This window comes from Schistocerca cancellata, unplaced genomic scaffold, assembly GCF_023864275.1.
Source record: "Schistocerca cancellata isolate TAMUIC-IGC-003103 unplaced genomic scaffold, iqSchCanc2.1 HiC_scaffold_1078, whole genome shotgun sequence".
Lineage (NCBI taxonomy): Eukaryota > Metazoa > Arthropoda > Insecta > Orthoptera > Acrididae > Schistocerca > Schistocerca cancellata.
The window spans coordinates 1-14181 of NW_026047077.1; the positions used below are offsets into that span (position 1 = coordinate 1).

At 49.4% G+C, this 14181-nt stretch overlaps 15 non-coding genes across 15 annotated transcripts; 5 read left to right on the forward strand and 10 right to left on the reverse strand.

Moving 5' to 3' along the window:
- Window positions 1-1586: 1586 nt before the first annotated feature.
- Window positions 1587-1658, reverse strand: Trnap-cgg (transfer RNA proline (anticodon CGG)). Its single transcript has one exon. It is a non-coding gene; the product is annotated as a tRNA-Pro (tRNA).
- Window positions 1659-1893: 235 nt separating this feature from the next.
- Window positions 1894-1966, forward strand: Trnav-uac (transfer RNA valine (anticodon UAC)). Its single transcript has one exon. It is a non-coding gene; the product is annotated as a tRNA-Val (tRNA).
- A 606-nt stretch (window positions 1967-2572) lies between these two features.
- Window positions 2573-2644, reverse strand: Trnap-ugg (transfer RNA proline (anticodon UGG)). Its single transcript has one exon. It is a non-coding gene; the product is annotated as a tRNA-Pro (tRNA).
- A 1635-nt stretch (window positions 2645-4279) lies between these two features.
- On the reverse strand, window positions 4280-4351 carry Trnap-cgg (transfer RNA proline (anticodon CGG)). The gene has a single exon. It is a non-coding gene; the product is annotated as a tRNA-Pro (tRNA).
- Window positions 4352-4586: 235 nt separating this feature from the next.
- On the forward strand, window positions 4587-4659 carry Trnav-uac (transfer RNA valine (anticodon UAC)). Its single transcript has one exon. It is a non-coding gene; the product is annotated as a tRNA-Val (tRNA).
- Window positions 4660-5264: 605 nt separating this feature from the next.
- On the reverse strand, window positions 5265-5336 carry Trnap-ugg (transfer RNA proline (anticodon UGG)). The gene has a single exon. It is a non-coding gene; the product is annotated as a tRNA-Pro (tRNA).
- A 1632-nt stretch (window positions 5337-6968) lies between these two features.
- On the reverse strand, window positions 6969-7040 carry Trnap-cgg (transfer RNA proline (anticodon CGG)). The gene has a single exon. It is a non-coding gene; the product is annotated as a tRNA-Pro (tRNA).
- A 235-nt stretch (window positions 7041-7275) lies between these two features.
- On the forward strand, window positions 7276-7348 carry Trnav-uac (transfer RNA valine (anticodon UAC)). Its single transcript has one exon. It is a non-coding gene; the product is annotated as a tRNA-Val (tRNA).
- A 604-nt stretch (window positions 7349-7952) lies between these two features.
- Trnap-ugg (transfer RNA proline (anticodon UGG)) lies at window positions 7953-8024 on the reverse strand. The gene has a single exon. It is a non-coding gene; the product is annotated as a tRNA-Pro (tRNA).
- A 1632-nt stretch (window positions 8025-9656) lies between these two features.
- Trnap-cgg (transfer RNA proline (anticodon CGG)) lies at window positions 9657-9728 on the reverse strand. Its single transcript has one exon. It is a non-coding gene; the product is annotated as a tRNA-Pro (tRNA).
- Window positions 9729-9963: 235 nt separating this feature from the next.
- Window positions 9964-10036, forward strand: Trnav-uac (transfer RNA valine (anticodon UAC)). The gene has a single exon. It is a non-coding gene; the product is annotated as a tRNA-Val (tRNA).
- A 604-nt stretch (window positions 10037-10640) lies between these two features.
- On the reverse strand, window positions 10641-10712 carry Trnap-ugg (transfer RNA proline (anticodon UGG)). The gene has a single exon. It is a non-coding gene; the product is annotated as a tRNA-Pro (tRNA).
- A 1632-nt stretch (window positions 10713-12344) lies between these two features.
- Window positions 12345-12416, reverse strand: Trnap-cgg (transfer RNA proline (anticodon CGG)). Its single transcript has one exon. It is a non-coding gene; the product is annotated as a tRNA-Pro (tRNA).
- A 235-nt stretch (window positions 12417-12651) lies between these two features.
- On the forward strand, window positions 12652-12724 carry Trnav-uac (transfer RNA valine (anticodon UAC)). The gene has a single exon. It is a non-coding gene; the product is annotated as a tRNA-Val (tRNA).
- A 604-nt stretch (window positions 12725-13328) lies between these two features.
- Trnap-ugg (transfer RNA proline (anticodon UGG)) lies at window positions 13329-13400 on the reverse strand. Its single transcript has one exon. It is a non-coding gene; the product is annotated as a tRNA-Pro (tRNA).
- Between the last annotated feature and the right edge of the window lie 781 nt (window positions 13401-14181).

Consider the following 14181-nt stretch of genomic DNA (forward strand, 5'->3'; position numbering starts at 1 on the left):
AACACAAACTTTCACGTGAATTCGCAAGATAAACGCTTTCTGCAGGCAGCACTCACCAATGATGAGAAGAATATTAAAGGCAACGAATAAAAAGGGAAATAACTTCATCGAACACTGCTTATGAACAGCCGGCAGTGCTTCAGTTTCGGGATGTGGTTTCTCAGGGTTAAGAGAAGGCGAATGCACTAAACAAAAGAACATCGGGAAACCAAGCACCAACTCATAACGAAAAGATTGCACAATATACTGCAAGTAAAATTTCCACAAGACGGATACTGAAGACGCCGCAGACAAAAGAATTATTCTATGCAGTAACGATTATCTAGGAAGCATAAATTGCATGTGCTGCTCCACCACACAAATTCTTTTGATACTGTTTTACTTATTCTAAATTTTCATTGCCTGATCGTCTCTAGAATACTGTGTGGCATCCTGGTTTCCAACAGCGATAGTAGTAAGTAAATCGACTACAAAGTCTTTCAAAGTAGGCCAGACACAACAAAAAAACAATCGGAGTTGCGCGTAGCTCATGTCATTCTGCTTTCAAAGGTGAATCTGCGGCTGGGAGTAGTGGCGTACTCCTGTAATCCAAGCTACTGGGAGGCCGTTGTGTGGGAGAGATCTGGAAACAACTACAGATTCGGCCGTTCCATGAGCTCAGGAATGGCCGCGATGCCTTCATTGAGCTCTGCAGATCGACATATGACAGCGTGGAAATTTCGGCAAGCGGTGGCTAAGGGTTAAGAGAAGCCAAACGCACTAAACACTAGAAAGCCGGGAAACCCGAAGCTCATAACGAAAAGATTGCGGAATGCAGTGCGGAAGCAAAACTTCGAGAAGACCAACTCTGAAGCCATCGGCGCGCTAGGAATTATTCCTCGCAAGAAGCGATCATGTAGGAAGAGCGAGCCGAGGGTGTCGCTCGACCACACAATAAATTTTTGCTTAATCCAAATTTGCAATACCGGTTCGACACTAGAATATGCGCCTTGGTTCTTCCAAAAGCGATAGTAAAAAGCACGTCGACCGCAGTGTCATTTAGGGTAGTGAGTCAGACATGGGGAGGATATAAGGCGGGTGGAATATGCAGCGACGGGGGGCATTGCAGGGCGGGCGCCGGCTTCTTGCGCTGCGGCGCGCCGGTGCCGGCGGCGGCCTGGCTGGGCTGCTGGTGCCTCCATGTAGAGCTGCCGCCGAGCCCAGGCACCGTGCCGCTAACGAAGCGATTGCCTTTGGTGACATCTTTTGCAATAACGACTGCGCGAATCGACGGTATCTCGTAAGGAAAGAAAGAGCAGCAGCTGCCGCCGAGCCCAGGCGCCGTGCCTAACACGCAGAAGGTCCCTGGTTCGATTGCGGGCGGAAACCCGTTTTCGTCGCACTCAGCAAGACACTTGCTACGATCTCTGCAGTGACCACTTAAATCAACTTCAAACGTTCCACCAGCAGGGTGCACATGGCTCAAATGAAACATGAAACTGTTTCAGAACTGGTTGTCGGATTTTAGCGCTGACTTGGAGGCCTGGAAATGCGCGAAACAGCCGCCGCCATGCGATTTGTTACCACACCCGTTGTACAAAACGCAAGGGCTCGTCCGGGATTTGAACCCGGGACCTCCTGCACCCGAAGCAGGAATCATACCCCTAGACCAACGAGCCTGTCCGTTCCGAAAGCGCACTGCATGTGAATGACGCCACCTTTGATGGTCTCACCCTGTAGGGCTGCAGCTCGCCCAGCGTTCTCCCTGTCTGTCGCGGTTGGATTGTTTTCATCGACGTCTTTTACTATAGGAACTTCACGAATCGGAGGGAGCTCGTAGCCGATGCCCTTTCTAACACAGAAGAAAAACTGTTGCTATTACGAGTCTCTGGGTGGTACACGAAAAGAACCGTCGTTTCCGTGGTGTAGCGGTTATCACGTCTGCTTTACACGCAGAAGGTCCCCGGTTCGATCCCGGGCGGGAACACAACAATTTTAATCTATATTTCGGATTTCATTTCCGAGATGACCTCACGTCCGCGTATGCAGAGACAAGCAATGTCGTATGCTAGACGGATAGGGCGTCATTTTACTGTCAAATACTGTTGCTCTCTTATTGCACCGGTATTTGGTAACTGGGAACGCCCCTAGCTCCATTATGGCTGGCAAAATTTATAATCCGGTTCTTCAGGGCTACTTCAAGTGCGCTTGCTAATGGCTTTCCTGAGCTCACCCTACTCGCCTTGTCACAGCTCTGTCAAAGTGTGATGCTAACTAATAATGAGAAACTCTTAGCCACTCTCAATCTCACATGCCACCACACCTTTGTTGTTGCCGTCGTTAGTAAGATGAGGGGTAGACTGTCGCACAGTTAAGCTGAATCTCCACTCACGGTGCACATATTCCGCAAAGACAACCTTGCTTTCCGTTGCATGCAAAATTACCGTCTGCGTTTCTACCGAATTCCACCTACGTACTTTACTGGTGCCGCATTCTTGTTATATCCACGTGCTATAACAGGCGTCTACTCTTCATTGAGGAGCTGCAACCGGGGCTGAGTTCCACCTACTCTTCAGCACGGTCAAAATGGCAGGGGCTCGTCCGGGATTTGAACCCGGGACCTCCTGCACCCAAAGCAGGAATCATACCCCTAGACCAACGAGCCACCTGCCTGGAGCATCAAGTTAATCCCAAGTAGTGGACCTCACAGGGAACACAAACTTTCACGTGAATTCGCAAGATAAACGCTTTCTGCAGGCAGCACTCACCAATGATGAGAAGAATATTAAAGGCAACGAATAAAAAGGGAAATAACTTCATCGAACACTGCTTATGAACAGCCGGCAGTGCTTCAGTTTCGGGATGTGGTTTCTCAGGGTTAAGAGAAGGCGAATGCACTAAACAAAAGAACATCGGGAAACCAAGCACCAACTCATAACGAAAAGATTGCACAATATACTGCAAGTAAAATTTCCACAAGACGGATACTGAAGACGCCGCAGACAAAAGAATTATTCTATGCAGTAACGATTATCTAGGAAGCATAAATTGCATGTGCTGCTCCACCACACAAATTCTTTTGATACTGTTTTACTTATTCTAAATTTTCATTGCCTGATCGTCTCTAGAATACTGTGTGGCATCCTGGTTTCCAACAGCGATAGTAGTAAGTAAATCGACTACAAAGTCTTTCAAAGTAGGCCAGACACAACAAAAAAAACAATCGGAGTTGCGCGTAGCTCATGTCATTCTGCTTTCAAAGGTGAATCTGCGGCTGGGAGTAGTGGCGTACTCCTGTAATCCAAGCTACTGGGAGGCCGTTGTGTGGGAGAGATCTGGAAACAACTACAGATTCGGCCGTTCCATGAGCTCAGGAATGGCCGCGATGCCTTCATTGAGCTCTGCAGATCGACATATGACAGCGTGGAAATTTCGGCAAGCGGTGGCTAAGGGTTAAGAGAAGCCAAACGCACTAAACACTAGAAAGCCGGGAAACCGAAGCTCATAACGAAAAGATTGCGGAATGCAGTGCGGAAGCAAAACTTCGAGAAGACCAACTCTGAAGCCATCGGCGCGCTAGGAATTATTCCTCGCAAGAAGCGATCATGTAGGAAGAGCGAGCCGAGGGTGTCGCTCGACCACACAATAAATTTTTGCTTAATCCAAATTTGCAATACCGGTTCGACACTAGAATATGCGCCTTGGTTCTTCCAAAAGCGATAGTAAAAAAGCACGTCGACCGCAGTGTCATTTAGGGTAGTGAGTCAGACATGGGGAGGATATAAGGCGGGTGGAATATGCAGCGACGGGGGGCATTGCAGGGCGGGCGCCGGCTTCTTGCGCTGCGGCGCGCCGGTGCCCGGCGGCGGCCTGGCTGGGCTGCTGGTGCCTCCATGTAGAGCTGCCGCCGAGCCCAGGCACCGTGCCGCTAACGAAGCGATTGCCTTTGGTGACATCTTTTGCAATAACGACTGCGCGAATCGACGGTATCTCGTAAGGAAAGAAAGAGCAGCAGCTGCCCGCCGAGCCCAGGCGCCGTGCCTAACACGCAGAAGGTCCCTGGTTCGATTGCGGGCGGAAACCCGTTTTCGTCGCACTCAGCAAGACACTTGCTACGATCTCTGCAGTGACCACTTAAATCAACTTCAAACGTTCCACCAGCAGGGTGCACATGGCTCAAATGAAACATGAAACTGTTTCAGAACTGGTTGTCGGATTTTAGCGCTGACTTGGAGGCCTGGAAATGCGCGAAACAGCCGCCGCCATGCGATTTGTTACCACACCGTTGTACAAAACGCAAGGGCTCGTCCGGGATTTGAACCCGGGACCTCCTGCACCCGAAGCAGGAATCATACCCCTAGACCAACGAGCCTGTCCGTTCCGAAAGCGCACTGCATGTGAATGACGCCACCTTTGATGGTCTCACCCTGTAGGGCTGCAGCTCGCCCAGCGTTCTCCCTGTCTGTCGCGGTTGGATTGTTTTCATCGACGTCTTTTACTATAGGAACTTCACGAATCGGAGGGAGCTCGTAGCCGATGCCCTTTCTAACACAGAAGAAAAACTGTTGCTATTACGAGTCTCTGGGTGGTACACGAAAAGAACCGTCGTTTCCGTGGTGTAGCGGTTATCACGTCTGCTTTACACGCAGAAGGTCCCCGGTTCGATCCCGGGCGGGAACACAACAATTTTAATCTATATTTCGGATTTCATTTCCGAGATGACCTCACGTCCGCGTATGCAGAGACAAGCAATGTCGTATGCTAGACGGATAGGGCGTCATTTTACTGTCAAATACTGTTGCTCTCTTATTGCACCGGTATTTGGTAACTGGGAACGCCCCTAGCTCCATTATGGCTGGCAAAATTTATAATCCGGTTCTTCAGGGCTACTTCAAGTGCGCTTGCTAATGGCTTTCCCTGAGCTCACCCTACTCGCCTTGTCACAGCTCTGTCAAAGTGTGATGCTAACTAATAATGAGAAACTCTTAGCCACTCTCAATCTCACATGCCACCACACCTTTGTTGTTGCCGTCGTTAGTAAGATGAGGGTAGACTGTCGCACAGTTAAGCTGAATCTCCACTCACGGTGCACATATTCCGCAAAGACAACCTTGCTTTCCGTTGCATGCAAAATTACCGTCTGCGTTTCTACCGAATTCCACCTACGTACTTTACTGGTGCCGCATTCTTGTTATATCCACGTGCTATAACAGGCGTCTACTCTTCATTGAGGAGCTGCAACCGGGGCTGAGTTCCACCTACTCTTCAGCACGGTCAAAATGGCAGGGCTCGTCCGGGATTTGAACCCGGGACCTCCTGCACCCAAAGCAGGAATCATACCCCTAGACCAACGAGCCCACCTGCCTGGAGCATCAAGTTAATCCCAAGTAGTGGACCTCACAGGGAACACAAACTTTCACGTGAATTCGCAAGATAAACGCTTTCTGCAGGCAGCACTCACCAATGATGAGAAGAATATTAAAGGCAACGAATAAAAAGGGAAATAACTTCATCGAACACTGCTTATGAACAGCCGGCAGTGCTTCAGTTTCGGGATGTGGTTTCTCAGGGTTAAGAGAAGGCGAATGCACTAAACAAAAGAACATCGGGAAACCAAGCACCAACTCATAACGAAAAGATTGCACAATATACTGCAAGTAAAATTTCCACAAGACGGATACTGAAGACGCCGCAGACAAAAGAATTATTCTATGCAGTAACGATTATCTAGGAAGCATAAATTGCATGTGCTGCTCCACCACACAAATTCTTTTGATACTGTTTTACTTATTCTAAATTTTCATTGCCTGATCGTCTCTAGAATACTGTGTGGCATCCTGGTTTCCAACAGCGATAGTAGTAAGTAAATCGACTACAAAGTCTTTCAAAGTAGGCCAGACACAACAAAAAAACAATCGGAGTTGCGCGTAGCTCATGTCATTCTGCTTTCAAAGGTGAATCTGCGGCTGGGAGTAGTGGCGTACTCCTGTAATCCAAGCTACTGGGAGGCCGTTGTGTGGGAGAGATCTGGAAACAACTACAGATTCGGCCGTTCCATGAGCTCAGGAATGGCCGCGATGCCTTCATTGAGCTCTGCAGATCGACATATGACAGCGTGGAAATTTCGGCAAGCGGTGGCTAAGGGTTAAGAGAAGCCAAACGCACTAAACACTAGAAAGCCGGGAAACCGAAGCTCATAACGAAAAGATTGCGGAATGCAGTGCGGAAGCAAAACTTCGAGAAGACCAACTCTGAAGCCATCGGCGCGCTAGGAATTATTCCTCGCAAGAAGCGATCATGTAGGAAGAGCGAGCCGAGGGTGTCGCTCGACCACACAATAAATTTTTGCTTAATCCAAATTTGCAATACCGGTTCGACACTAGAATATGCGCCTTGGTTCTTCCAAAAGCGATAGTAAAAAGCACGTCGACCGCAGTGTCATTTAGGGTAGTGAGTCAGACATGGGGAGGATATAAGGCGGGTGGAATATGCAGCGACGGGGGGCATTGCAGGGCGGGCGCCGGCTTCTTGCGCTGCGGCGCGCCGGTGCCGGCGGCGGCCTGGCTGGGCTGCTGGTGCCTCCATGTAGAGCTGCCGCCGAGCCCAGGCACCGTGCCGCTAACGAAGCGATTGCCTTTGGTGACATCTTTTGCAATAACGACTGCGCGAATCGACGGTATCTCGTAAGGAAAGAAAGAGCAGCAGCTGCCGCCGAGCCCAGGCGCCGTGCCTAACACGCAGAAGGTCCCTGGTTCGATTGCGGGCGGAAACCCGTTTTCGTCGCACTCAGCAAGACACTTGCTACGATCTCTGCAGTGACCACTTAAATCAACTTCAAACGTTCCACCAGCAGGGTGCACATGGCTCAAATGAAACATGAAACTGTTTCAGAACTGGTTGTCGGATTTTAGCGCTGACTTGGAGGCCTGGAAATGCGCGAAACAGCCGCCGCCATGCGATTTGTTACCACACCGTTGTACAAAACGCAAGGGCTCGTCCGGGATTTGAACCCGGGACCTCCTGCACCCGAAGCAGGAATCATACCCCTAGACCAACGAGCCTGTCCGTTCCGAAAGCGCACTGCATGTGAATGACGCCACCTTTGATGGTCTCACCCTGTAGGGCTGCAGCTCGCCCAGCGTTCTCCCTGTCTGTCGCGGTTGGATTGTTTTCATCGACGTCTTTTACTATAGGAACTTCACGAATCGGAGGGAGCTCGTAGCCGATGCCCTTTCTAACACAGAAGAAAAACTGTTGCTATTACGAGTCTCTGGGTGGTACACGAAAAGAACCGTCGTTTCCGTGGTGTAGCGGTTATCACGTCTGCTTTACACGCAGAAGGTCCCCGGTTCGATCCCGGGCGGGAACACAACAATTTTAATCTATATTTCGGATTTCATTTCCGAGATGACCTCACGTCCGCGTATGCAGAGACAAGCAATGTCGTATGCTAGACGGATAGGGCGTCATTTTACTGTCAAATACTGTTGCTCTCTTATTGCACCGGTATTTGGTAACTGGGAACGCCCCTAGCTCCATTATGGCTGGCAAAATTTATAATCCGGTTCTTCAGGGCTACTTCAAGTGCGCTTGCTAATGGCTTTCCTGAGCTCACCCTACTCGCCTTGTCACAGCTCTGTCAAAGTGTGATGCTAACTAATAATGAGAAACTCTTAGCCACTCTCAATCTCACATGCCACCACACCTTTGTTGTTGCCGTCGTTAGTAAGATGAGGGTAGACTGTCGCACAGTTAAGCTGAATCTCCACTCACGGTGCACATATTCCGCAAAGACAACCTTGCTTTCCGTTGCATGCAAAATTACCGTCTGCGTTTCTACCGAATTCCACCTACGTACTTTACTGGTGCCGCATTCTTGTTATATCCACGTGCTATAACAGGCGTCTACTCTTCATTGAGGAGCTGCAACCGGGGCTGAGTTCCACCTACTCTTCAGCACGGTCAAAATGGCAGGGCTCGTCCGGGATTTGAACCCGGGACCTCCTGCACCCAAAGCAGGAATCATACCCCTAGACCAACGAGCCACCTGCCTGGAGCAGTCAAGTTAATCCCAAGTAGTGGACCTCACAGGGAACACAAACTTTCACGTGAATTCGCAAGATAAACGCTTTCTGCAGGCAGCACTCACCAATGATGAGAAGAATATTAAAGGCAACGAATAAAAAGGGAAATAACTTCATCGAACACTGCTTATGAACAGCCGGCAGTGCTTCAGTTTCGGGATGTGGTTTCTCAGGGTTAAGAGAAGGCGAATGCACTAAACAAAAGAACATCGGGAAACCAAGCACCAACTCATAACGAAAAGATTGCACAATATACTGCAAGTAAAATTTCCACAAGACGGATACTGAAGACGCCGCAGACAAAAGAATTATTCTATGCAGTAACGATTATCTAGGAAGCATAAATTGCATGTGCTGCTCCACCACACAAATTCTTTTGATACTGTTTTACTTATTCTAAATTTTCATTGCCTGATCGTCTCTAGAATACTGTGTGGCATCCTGGTTTCCAACAGCGATAGTAGTAAGTAAATCGACTACAAAGTCTTTCAAAGTAGGCCAGACACAACAAAAAAACAATCGGAGTTGCGCGTAGCTCATGTCATTCTGCTTTCAAAGGTGAATCTGCGGCTGGGAGTAGTGGCGTACTCCTGTAATCCAAGCTACTGGGAGGCCGTTGTGTGGGAGAGATCTGGAAACAACTACAGATTCGGCCGTTCCATGAGCTCAGGAATGGCCGCGATGCCTTCATTGAGCTCTGCAGATCGACATATGACAGCGTGGAAATTTCGGCAAGCGGTGGCTAAGGGTTAAGAGAAGCCAAACGCACTAAACACTAGAAAGCCGGGAAACCGAAGCTCATAACGAAAAGATTGCGGAATGCAGTGCGGAAGCAAAACTTCGAGAAGACCAACTCTGAAGCCATCGGCGCGCTAGGAATTATTCCTCGCAAGAAGCGATCATGTAGGAAGAGCGAGCCGAGGGTGTCGCTCGACCACACAATAAATTTTTGCTTAATCCAAATTTGCAATACCGGTTCGACACTAGAATATGCGCCTTGGTTCTTCCAAAAGCGATAGTAAAAAGCACGTCGACCGCAGTGTCATTTAGGGTAGTGAGTCAGACATGGGGAGGATATAAGGCGGGTGGAATATGCAGCGACGGGGGGCATTGCAGGGCGGGCGCCGGCTTCTTGCGCTGCGGCGCGCCGGTGCCGGCGGCGGCCTGGCTGGGCTGCTGGTGCCTCCATGTAGAGCTGCCGCCGAGCCCAGGCACCGTGCCGCTAACGAAGCGATTGCCTTTGGTGACATCTTTTGCAATAACGACTGCGCGAATCGACGGTATCTCGTAAGGAAAGAAAGAGCAGCAGCTGCCGCCGAGCCCAGGCGCCGTGCCTAACACGCAGAAGGTCCCTGGTTCGATTGCGGGCGGAAACCCGTTTTCGTCGCACTCAGCAAGACACTTGCTACGATCTCTGCAGTGACCACTTAAATCAACTTCAAACGTTCCACCAGCAGGGTGCACATGGCTCAAATGAAACATGAAACTGTTTCAGAACTGGTTGTCGGATTTTAGCGCTGACTTGGAGGCCTGGAAATGCGCGAAACAGCCGCCGCCATGCGATTTGTTACCACACCGTTGTACAAAACGCAAGGGCTCGTCCGGGATTTGAACCCGGGACCTCCTGCACCCGAAGCAGGAATCATACCCCTAGACCAACGAGCCTGTCCGTTCCGAAAGCGCACTGCATGTGAATGACGCCACCTTTGATGGTCTCACCCTGTAGGGCTGCAGCTCGCCCAGCGTTCTCCCTGTCTGTCGCGGTTGGATTGTTTTCATCGACGTCTTTTACTATAGGAACTTCACGAATCGGAGGGAGCTCGTAGCCGATGCCCTTTCTAACACAGAAGAAAAACTGTTGCTATTACGAGTCTCTGGGTGGTACACGAAAAGAACCGTCGTTTCCGTGGTGTAGCGGTTATCACGTCTGCTTTACACGCAGAAGGTCCCCGGTTCGATCCCGGGCGGGAACACAACAATTTTAATCTATATTTCGGATTTCATTTCCGAGATGACCTCACGTCCGCGTATGCAGAGACAAGCAATGTCGTATGCTAGACGGATAGGGCGTCATTTTACTGTCAAATACTGTTGCTCTCTTATTGCACCGGTATTTGGTAACTGGGAACGCCCCTAGCTCCATTATGGCTGGCAAAATTTATAATCCGGTTCTTCAGGGCTACTTCAAGTGCGCTTGCTAATGGCTTTCCTGAGCTCACCCTACTCGCCTTGTCACAGCTCTGTCAAAGTGTGATGCTAACTAATAATGAGAAACTCTTAGCCACTCTCAATCTCACATGCCACCACACCTTTGTTGTTGCCGTCGTTAGTAAGATGAGGGTAGACTGTCGCACAGTTAAGCTGAATCTCCACTCACGGTGCACATATTCCGCAAAGACAACCTTGCTTTCCGTTGCATGCAAAATTACCGTCTGCGTTTCTACCGAATTCCACCTACGTACTTTACTGGTGCCGCATTCTTGTTATATCCACGTGCTATAACAGGCGTCTACTCTTCATTGAGGAGCTGCAACCGGGGCTGAGTTCCACCTACTCTTCAGCACGGTCAAAATGGCAGGGCTCGTCCGGGATTTGAACCCGGGACCTCCTGCACCCAAAGCAGGAATCATACCCCTAGACCAACGAGCCACCTGCCTGGAGCAGTCAAGTTAATCCCAAGTAGTGGACCTCACAGGGAACACAAACTTTCACGTGAATTCGCAAGATAAACGCTTTCTGCAGGCAGCACTCACCAATGATGAGAAGAATATTAAAGGCAACGAATAAAAAGGGAAATAACTTCATCGAACACTGCTTATGAACAGCCGGCAGTGCTTCAGTTTCGGGATGTGGTTTCTCAGGGTTAAGAGAAGGCGAATGCACTAAACAAAAGAACATCGGGAAACCAAGCACCAACTCATAACGAAAAGATTGCACAATATACTGCAAGTAAAATTTCCACAAGACGGATACTGAAGACGCCGCAGACAAAAGAATTATTCTATGCAGTAACGATTATCTAGGAAGCATAAATTGCATGTGCTGCTCCACCACACAAATTCTTTTGATACTGTTTTACTTATTCTAAATTTTCATTGCCTGATCGTCTCTAGAATACTGTGTGGCATCCTGGTTTCCAACAGCGATAGTAGTAAGTAAATCGACTACAAAGTCTTTCAAAGTAGGCCAGACACAACAAAAAAACAATCGGAGTTGCGCGTAGCTCATGTCATTCTGCTTTCAAAGGTGAATCTGCGGCTGGGAGTAGTGGCGTACTCCTGTAATCCAAGCTACTGGGAGGCCGTTGTGTGGGAGAGATCTGGAAACAACTACAGATTCGGCCGTTCCATGAGCTCAGGAATGGCCGCGATGCCTTCATTGAGCTCTGCAGATCGACATATGACAGCGTGGAAATTTCGGCAAGCGGTGGCTAAGGGTTAAGAGAAGCCAAACGCACTAAACACTAGAAAGCCGGGAAACCGAAGCTCATAACGAAAAGATTGCGGAATGCAGTGCGGAAGCAAAACTTCGAGAAGACCAACTCTGAAGCCATCGGCGCGCTAGGAATTATTCCTCGCAAGAAGCGATCATGTAGGAAGAGCGAGCCGAGGGTGTCGCTCGACCACACAATAAATTTTTGCTTAATCCAAATTTGCAATACCGGTTCGACACTAGAATATGCGCCTTGGTTCTTCCAAAAGCGATAGTAAAAAGCACGTCGACCGCAGTGTCATTTAGGGTAGTGAGTCAGACATGGGGAGGATATAAGGCGGGTGGAATATGCAGCGACGGGGGGCATTGCAGGGCGGGCGCCGGCTTCTTGCGCTGCGGCGCGCCGGTGCCGGCGGCGGCCTGGCTGGGCTGCTGGTGCCTCCATGTAGAGCTGCCGCCGAGCCCAGGCACCGTGCCGCTAACGAAGCGATTGCCTTTGGTGACATCTTTTGCAATAACGACTGCGCGAATCGACGGTATCTCGTAAGGAAAGAAAGAGCAGCAGCTGCCGCCGAGCCCAGGCGCCGTGCCTAACACGCAGAAGGTCCCTGGTTCGATTGCGGGCGGAAACCCGTTTTCGTCGCACTCAGCAAGACACTTGCTACGATCTCTGCAGTGACCACTTAAATCAACTTCAAACGTTCCACCAGCAGGGTGCACATGGCTCAAATGAAACATGAAACTGTTTCAGAACTGGTTGTCGGATTTTAGCGCTGACTTGGAGGCCTGGAAATGCGCGAAACAGCCGCCGCCATGCGATTTGTTACCACACCGTTGTACAAAACGCAAGGGCTCGTCCGGGATTTGAACCCGGGACCTCCTGCACCCGAAGCAGGAATCATACCCCTAGACCAACGAGCCTGTCCGTTCCGAAAGCGCACTGCATGTGAATGACGCCACCTTTGATGGTCTCACCCTGTAGGGCTGCAGCTCGCCCAGCGTTCTCCCTGTCTGTCGCGGTTGGATTGTTTTCATCGACGTCTTTTACTATAGGAACTTCACGAATCGGAGGGAGCTCGTAGCCGATGCCCTTTCTAACACAGAAGAAAAACTGTTGCTATTACGAGTCTCTGGGTGGTACACGAAAAGAACCGTCGTTTCCGTGGTGTAGCGGTTATCACGTCTGCTTTACACGCAGAAGGTCCCCGGTTCGATCCCGGGCGGGAACACAACAATTTTAATCTATATTTCGGATTTCATTTCCGAGATGACCTCACGTCCGCGTATGCAGAGACAAGCAATGTCGTATGCTAGACGGATAGGGCGTCATTTTACTGTCAAATACTGTTGCTCTCTTATTGCACCGGTATTTGGTAACTGGGAACGCCCCTAGCTCCATTATGGCTGGCAAAATTTATAATCCGGTTCTTCAGGGCTACTTCAAGTGCGCTTGCTAATGGCTTTCCTGAGCTCACCCTACTCGCCTTGTCACAGCTCTGTCAAAGTGTGATGCTAACTAATAATGAGAAACTCTTAGCCACTCTCAATCTCACATGCCACCACACCTTTGTTGTTGCCGTCGTTAGTAAGATGAGGGTAGACTGTCGCACAGTTAAGCTGAATCTCCACTCACGGTGCACATATTCCGCAAAGACAACCTTGCTTTCCGTTGCATGCAAAATTACCGTCTGCGTTTCTACCGAATTCCACCTACGTACTTTACTGGTGCCGCATTCTTGTTATATCCACGTGCTATAACAGGCGTCTACTCTTCATTGAGGAGCTGCAACCGGGGCTGAGTTCCACCTACTCTTCAGCACGGTCAAAATGGCAGGGCTCGTCCGGGATTTGAACCCGGGACCTCCTGCACCCAAAGCAGGAATCATACCCCTAGACCAACGAGCCACCTGCCTGGAGCAGTCAAGTTAATCCCAAGTAGTGGACCTCACAGGGAACACAAACTTTCACGTGAATTCGCAAGATAAACGCTTTCTGCAGGCAGCACTCACCAATGATGAGAAGAATATTAAAGGCAACGAATAAAAAGGGAAATAACTTCATCGAACACTGCTTATGAACAGCCGGCAGTGCTTCAGTTTCGGGATGTGGTTTCTCAGGGTTAAGAGAAGGCGAATGCACTAAACAAAAGAACATCGGGAAACCAAGCACCAACTCATAACGAAAAGATTGCACAATATACTGCAAGTAAAATTTCCACAAGACGGATACTGAAGACGCCGCAGACAAAAGAATTATTCTATGCAGTAACGATTATCTAGGAAGCATAAATTGCATGTGCTGCTCCACCACACAAATTCTTTTGATACTGTTTTACTTATTCTAAATTTTCATTGCCTGATCGTCTCTAGAATACTGTGTGGCATCCTGGTTTCCAACAGCGATAGTAGTAAGTAAATCGACTACAAAGTCTTTCAAAGTAGGCCAGACACAACAAAAAAACAATCGGAGTTGCGCGTAGCTCATGTCATTCTGCTTTCAAAGGTGAATCTGCGGCTGGGAGTAGTGGCGTACTCCTGTAATCCAAGCTACTGGGAGGCCGTTGTGTGGGAGAGATCTGGAAACAACTACAGATTCGGCCGTTCCATGAGCTCAGGAATGGCCGCGATGCCTTCATTGAGCTCTGCAGATCGACATATGACAGCGTGGAAATTTCGGCAAGCGGTGG